At 39.4% G+C, this 7,500-nt stretch overlaps 1 protein-coding gene across 1 annotated transcript in view; it reads right to left on the reverse strand.

The window, feature by feature from the left end:
- The window catches only part of LOC128695916 (uncharacterized), a 221,786-nt gene that overhangs the window by 66,435 nt on the left and 147,851 nt on the right, over positions 1-7,500 (reverse strand). The gene's annotated exons all lie outside the window — the stretch shown is intronic.

Genomic DNA, 7,500 nt, shown 5'->3' on the forward strand with positions numbered 1-7,500 from the left:
TAACCCACTGGCCTACCCCACTGGCCTACCCCACTGGCCTACCCCACTGGCCTACCCCACTGGCCTACCCCACTGGCCTACCCCACTGGCCTAACCCACTGGCCTACCCCACTGGCCTACCCCACTGGCCTACCCCACGACTAGGATTACCATGTACTGGGTGACTCTTAAGAATTTCCCTTAGAGTAATCAATTCCCACGAGTCAGTTTCATAGTTAAGATTGTGACGATGTCAACTTTTTGGGGGAGGAAAGTCGTCTTCCTGAGTGTGAACGAGGGACCACTGGAGTGCAATTATAAATAAATAAATAAATAAAGTTTATTTCTTTGTAAAAGTTACAATGTGTAATTGTAATTTTGATTTGCTAAGTACAAAGATAGCCACTATTATGCTGAGGCATTTCGGACAAACTAATCCTAATATTTTATAACTAATTAAAACTAGATAAGATAATAGTACATAGTAATTATACTTAAAACTAAACATGGAATAGTGGTTAGTTGTTTTACAATCTTATTTGAACTTAATAAATCTTATGTAAACTTAGTACAAAATCTAACTTATAAGTAATGGTGCAGGTGGTAATATTTTACGGAAATTTTTTTGGATGTGGAGGCAGTGTACAGCCCAGGCTGACTTCTTAAGTTCGATGCTCGGGGCTACCCTTAATTAAGAGCTCCTGTCTAAAGTCACCCAGGTGACTGTTGTCTGAGGTCAGGTAACCTCACTACTCGATTCCCAGCTAGTAACTAGGTGAAGCATCAGGTAAGGCATCAAGTGAAGAATTAGGTAAAGCATCAGGTGAGGCACTAGGTGAAGCATCAGATGAAGCATCAGGTGAAGAATCAGATGAAGAATCATTTGAAGAATCAGGTGAAGCATCAGGTGAAGAATTAAGTGAACCACCAGGTAAAGCAACAACAGAAGCATCAGGTGGCAACTATGTAGAGTCCAAATGGTTTAATGGGTCCTTAAGCGAAAGTAAGAACAAGACATAATACTCACGGAGCTCGTAACTTGCACACATACACACACACACACACACACACACACACACACACACACACACACACACACACACACACACACACACACACACACACACACACACACACACACACACACACACACACTCACACACACACACACACACACACACACACATCCTATCGTTGGACAAACACACCAGCCCAGAGCATCAATATGGCTCAGCCGAAGTGATATTCAGTGACCTTGTCTCTCCTGCCCCCTGTCCTCGCTTCTCCCCCCTGCTCTCTCTTTCCCCCTGCCCTCGCTTCCCTCCCCTGTTCTCGCTTCCTCCTACCCCTCCTTCCCCTCTTCTGCCTTCCTACACTATACAGAAAGTCATCATCTTGGATTTTGCAAAGGAGGAAGAGGGAAAGGAAAAGAGATAAATGGAGATGGAAAGAGAAATGATGATTAAAAGAGAGCGATGGAGAGAAAAGAATGAGACGGAGTGGAAGAGAGTTAGAGATGGACAGGACATGAGGCAGAGAAAGAGTGAAATAGATTGAGAAGAGAGAGAAAAGAGAGAAATACTATAACGCTGAAACCTCAATGACGTACAACATTATTACCTACTCTCTAAGTTACAATATTATTACCTACTCTCTAAGTTACAACATTATTACCTACTCTCTAAGTTACAACATTATTACCTACTCTCTAAGTTACAACATTATTACCTACTCTCTAAGTTACAATATTATTACCTACTCTCTAAGTTACAATATTATTACCTACTCTCTAAGTTACAATATTATTACCTACTCTCTAAGTTACAATATTATTACCTACTCTCTAAGTTACAACATTATTACCTACTCTCTAAGTTACAATATTATTACCTACTCTCTAAGTTACAACATTATTACCTACTCTCTAAGTTACAATATTATTACCTACTCTCTAAGTTACAATATTATTACCTACTCTCTAAGTTACAATATTATTACCTACTCTCTAAGTTACAATATTATTACCTACTCTCTAAGTTACAATATTATTACCTACTCTCTAAGTTACAATATTATTACCTACTCTCTAAGTTACAATATTATTACCTACTCTCTAAGTTACAATATTATTACCTACTCTCTAAGTTACAATATTATTACCTACTCTCTAAGTTACAATATTATTACCTACTCTCTAAGTTACAATATTATTACCTACTCTCTAAGTTACAATATTATTACCTACTCTCTAAGTTACAACATTATTACATACTCTCTAAGACACAATTTTGTTACTCTCTAAACAAAATTTAAATACCAAGACTACTGGCAATATATATCGAAGAGGGTGAGAATGGTTATACAATAGAGTATACATGGAAATGACAGAGGACTGGTAGATCGAGGTTAGTATATTCTTGAGGGAACACTAAACTAGGAAGGGTTACACAGCGCCTGGAGAATGAGAACCAATCAGAGCTGATTTACGAAAGGTAAGGAAGATTCTGATTCCTTCAGCATCAAGGCAGCTCTCAAGAAGGTTTGGGCGAGTTTCGGGAGAAGTCAGATCTTCCAGAAGCGACCGTAAACAATGAGCTTGGCTTTCCTAGGATAATATCTTCTGATTCGGGTTATGGTCATGTGATGATCAGGTCACTGATAATACCCTGCTGACCTGCCCTTGATAGATGGTGGGGGGGGGTTGTTAGTGAAGGGCTCTTGATCTCATCAATTAGAGCTACTTTTACCTTCCTCGGGTCAAACCAAATTCGATCCCATCTCCCATGGCTCCTCCTAGGAACCAACTACTTGACCACACACACACACACACACACACACACACACACACACGGCTATACGGCTATGCTTACAGAGCTTATAATACAAAATATTCTGAAGAATAGTGTATACTCGTATACAATAAGACTTACAGTATCCTCGGTTTAGTTGCAGTATACCATCATACATCACAGTGTCTACTGCATAATGCTTAATAAAACGATCTAAGCGTTTATGCACATTCAGAATAATAACATAATTAAAGTGCTAAACCTGTATGGGTCATACGGTACATATGAAGGATAAAAGAATCACCATTCTTCTACCACTTCCATGGTCCCCCACTCCCTGCTTAGCAGTCTTTTGGCCTTCTCTACTCTTCTCGCCCTAGTTGGGACTTTACAATGGCTCAAGAAGGACCGAAACGTCGTCACAAGATTCCTCTCCTAATGTAGGTTTTTAGTGAATTGTATGCACGTTTGTATACATTGATGTGTACCTTTACTCCTAGTTTTTACACAGTGAGTGAAACATTGTATAAATAAACGTTTCTTTCCTATAAGTAACTTTCGACTACCAATTGTGGACTTAAATCCATTATTCTACATTTGAGTTCTAAGACATGGATAAACGTGAACTATAATCAAATATTATAAGATTTCTCTATACCCGAGTACAACGTCTTCAATAAGCGAAGTATACAAGCAGGAAAGTGGCGGATTATTTTATATTACCTGAGATGTTATTTTCTAAATGTTTTGTTGTTTGGGAGACCATCATCAGCGCTAGAATATAGAAAATAACCAGTCATTCTGTTTCGGAATTTGATAGTTTATATTTTAGCTAAAATTTACAGGAGATTATAATTTTGGCAGGTGGAAAAAACTAAGAAATCTTCATGGGATATATTTATTGTAAAGAAAATCAACGTTTCTGTGATAAATCCATCACCATTATCAAAATCATATTCCGGAACATGACATAACGTGAATTAGTATGATAATATACGTAAGCAGTATGCAGGAACGGCATTCCACAAATGTTGAAATTAATTGTCGTTATAGAGGGCCAATGGGATATCAAGTTTTGAACGAGTTACCCCAACAAAAATCAGAAAAAAAAAACGATTTTTGTGTGTCAAAATTAAATAAATGCTATAAAACTACTGTAATCATCGGAGCGTTTAATGTCCCAAATATCACTTAGGATGCGTTATTAGAACAAAAAGTGGGAAGATTAATTAACGTGATGGAGAATAACTTTTTACCACAGACATAACCCAATCCTTTCGCATGAGGTGAGTGATTAGTGTAACCCTGGAGGAGCGATAATAAGGTTTGAAGAATGAGACACATGTGCAACACTTGGGTATCTTTATCTACTTACTTCGTACCTACTAACTAGATACCTATTTACTAGGCACCTACTTACTATATACCTTCTTACTAGATACCTTCTTACTATGGACCTATTTACTAGGTACCTGCTTGCTAGGTAAAACAGGGCGAAACGTGTCTCTATCATCTAAATGTACTGTCACAAGTGAAAGAGAACATGTCCCACATTTCCACCTTCAAACTCGTGAACAAATTTTCCCTGTCTAAGCCCTCCTCTAAAGCCATTTCATAACACATCATATATCCCAGAATGCAGCATGAAAATAACTTCCCCAAGGAACATCTTTAGTAAAATACAGAGACGATACTTTGAGGATTTCCAAGAAATTTTTGAATTTCTAGAACCCACTGAGCGAGAAAATAGAAGAGTCTCTCCTCGGGTTTGTAAACGTTTTCTATGTATTTTTCACTATGCTGGAACATAACAGATCAATTTTTTTATGCAGATGGTGTATATCTTAAGTGTATGTTCGAAGAGAACTGTATATCTGTCGTGGTGTATATACCGAATCGGTGTTTACATAAGAACATAAGAAAAAAAGGAACACTGCAACAGGCCTACTGGCCAATGCGAGGGAGGTCCATGTCACCCTATGGCTTAGACCAATGACCCAATCAGTCAGGTTACATCCACTTAAGGAAGGAGCAAGGCATCAGACCTAGTAGCACAAGCTAGTCAGGTCCAACTCACACCCACCCACACCCACTTACGTATTTATCTAACCTATTTTTAAAACTACACAACGTTTTAGCTTCTATTACGGTACTCGAGAGTTTGTTCCACCCATCCACAACTCTGCTACGAAACCGATAGACAGATATCTCTCAGAATGTATACAAAGAAAAGGTGTATATCTCTCATTCTATAAATACAGAGCTGTGCATTTATTCAGTACCAATACACCAAGATGTGTATATCTCTCAAGATGTGTATGAAACGAGAGGTGAATTTATGTGTATATACAGCGAGAGGCTTCTCATTGTATATATACAGACTACTGTATGTATTCCAGGGTATACACACCGTAAGGTGTGAATTTCTCTGTTTACGTTATATATAGCTATCATTCTACTCCCCCCGTGGTTGTTTTGCATCCTGTATCGCTTGATTTGCGATATATATATTTATTTTTTTTAATTATCACACTGGCCGATTCTCACCAAGGAAGGGTGGCCCGAAAAAGAAAAACTTTCACCATCATTCACTCCATCACTGTCTTGCCAGAAGGGTGCTTTACACTACAGTTTTTAAACTGCAACATTATAACCCCTCCTTCAGAGTGCAGGCACTGTACTTCCCATCTCCAGGACTCAAGTCCGGCCTGCCGGTTTCCATGAACCCCTTCATAAATGTTACTTTGCTCACACTCCAACAGCACGTCAAGTATTAAAAAAACACTTGTCTCCATTCACTCCTATCAAACACGCTCACGCATGCCTGCTGGAAGTCCAAGCCCCTCGCACACAAAATCTCCTTTACCCCCTTCCTCCAACCTTTCCTAGGCCGACCCCTACCCCGCCTTCCTTCCACTACAGACTGATACACTTTTGAAGTCACTCTGTTTCGCTCCATTCTCTCTACATGTCCGAACCACCTCAACAACCCTTCCTCAGCCCTCTGGACAACAGTTTTGGTAATCCCACACCTCCTCCTAACTTCCAAACTACGAATTCTCTGCATTATATTCACACCACACATTGCCCTCAGACATGACATCTCCACTGCCTCCAGCCTTCTCCTCGCTGCAACATTCATCACCCATGCTTCACACCCATATAAGAGCGTTGGTAAAACTATACTCTCATACATTGCCCTCTTTGCCTCCAAGGACAAAGTTCTTTGTCTCCACAGACTCCTAAGTGCACCACTCACCCTTTTCCCCTCATCAATTCTATGATTCACCTCATCTTTCATAGACCCATCCGCTGACACGTCCACTCCCAAATATCTGAATACATTCACCTCCTCCATACTCTCTCCCTCCAATCTGTTATCAAATCTTCAATCACCTAATCTTTTTGTTATCCTCATTACCTTACTCTTTCCTGTATTCAATTTTAATTTTCTTCTTTTGCACACCCTACCAAATTCATCCACCAATCTCTGCAACTTCTCTTCAGAATCTCCCAAGAGCACAGTATCATCAGCAAAGAGCAACTGTGACAACTCCCACTTTATGTTTGATTCTTTATCTTTTAACTCCACGCCTCTTGCCAAGACCCTCGCATTTACTTCTCTTACAACCCCATCTATAAATATATTAAACAACCATGGTGACATCACACATCCTTATCTAAGGCCTACTTTTACTGGGAAATAATTTCCCTCTTTCCTACATTCTCTAACTTGAGCCTCACTATCCTCGTAAAAACTCTTCACTGCTTTCAGTAACCTACCTCCTACACCATACACCTGCAACATCTGCCACATTGCCCTCCTATCCACCCTGTCATACGCCTTTTCCAAATCCATAAATGCCACAAAGACCTCTTTAGCCTTATCTAAATACTATTCACTTATATGTTTCACTGTAAACATCTGGTCAACACACCCCCTACCTTTCCTAAAGCCTCCTTGTTCATCTGCTATCCTATTCTCCGTCTTACTCTTGATTCTTTCAATAATATCTCTACCATACACTTTACCAGGTATACTCAACAGACTTATCCCCCTATAATTTTTGCACTCTTTTGTCCCCTTTGCCTTTATACAAAGGAACTATGCATGCTCTCTGCCAATCCCTAGGTACCTTACCCTCATCCATACATTTATTAAATAATTGCACCAACCACTCCAAAACTATATCCCCACCTGCTTTTAACATTTCTATCTTTATCCCCTCAATCCCGGCTGCCTTACCCCCTTTCATTTTACCTACTGCCTCACGAACTTCCTCTCACACTCACAACTGGCTCTTCCTCACTCCTACAAGATGGTATTCCTCCTTGCCCTATACACGAAATCACAGCTTCCCTATCTTCATCAACATTTAACAATTCCTCAAAATATTCCTTCCATCTTCCCAATACCTCTAACTCTCCATTTAATAACTCTCCTCTCCTATTTTTAACTGACAAATCCATTTGTTCTCTAGGCTTCCTTAACTTGTTAATCTCACTCCAAAAACTTTTTCTTATTTTCAACAAAATTTGTTGATAACATCTCACCCACTCTCTCATTTGTTCTCTTTTTACATTGCTTCACCACTCTCTTAACCTCTCTCTTTTTCTCCATATACTCTTCCCTCACTTCTACTTTGTAAAAACTTCTCATATGCTAACTTTTTCTCCCTTACTACTCTCTTTGCATCATCATTCCACCAATCGCTCCTCTTCCCTCCCGCAC

The sequence above is a fragment of the Cherax quadricarinatus genome, chromosome 41 (assembly GCF_038502225.1).
Source record: "Cherax quadricarinatus isolate ZL_2023a chromosome 41, ASM3850222v1, whole genome shotgun sequence".
NCBI classification, from domain to species: domain Eukaryota; kingdom Metazoa; phylum Arthropoda; class Malacostraca; order Decapoda; family Parastacidae; genus Cherax; species Cherax quadricarinatus.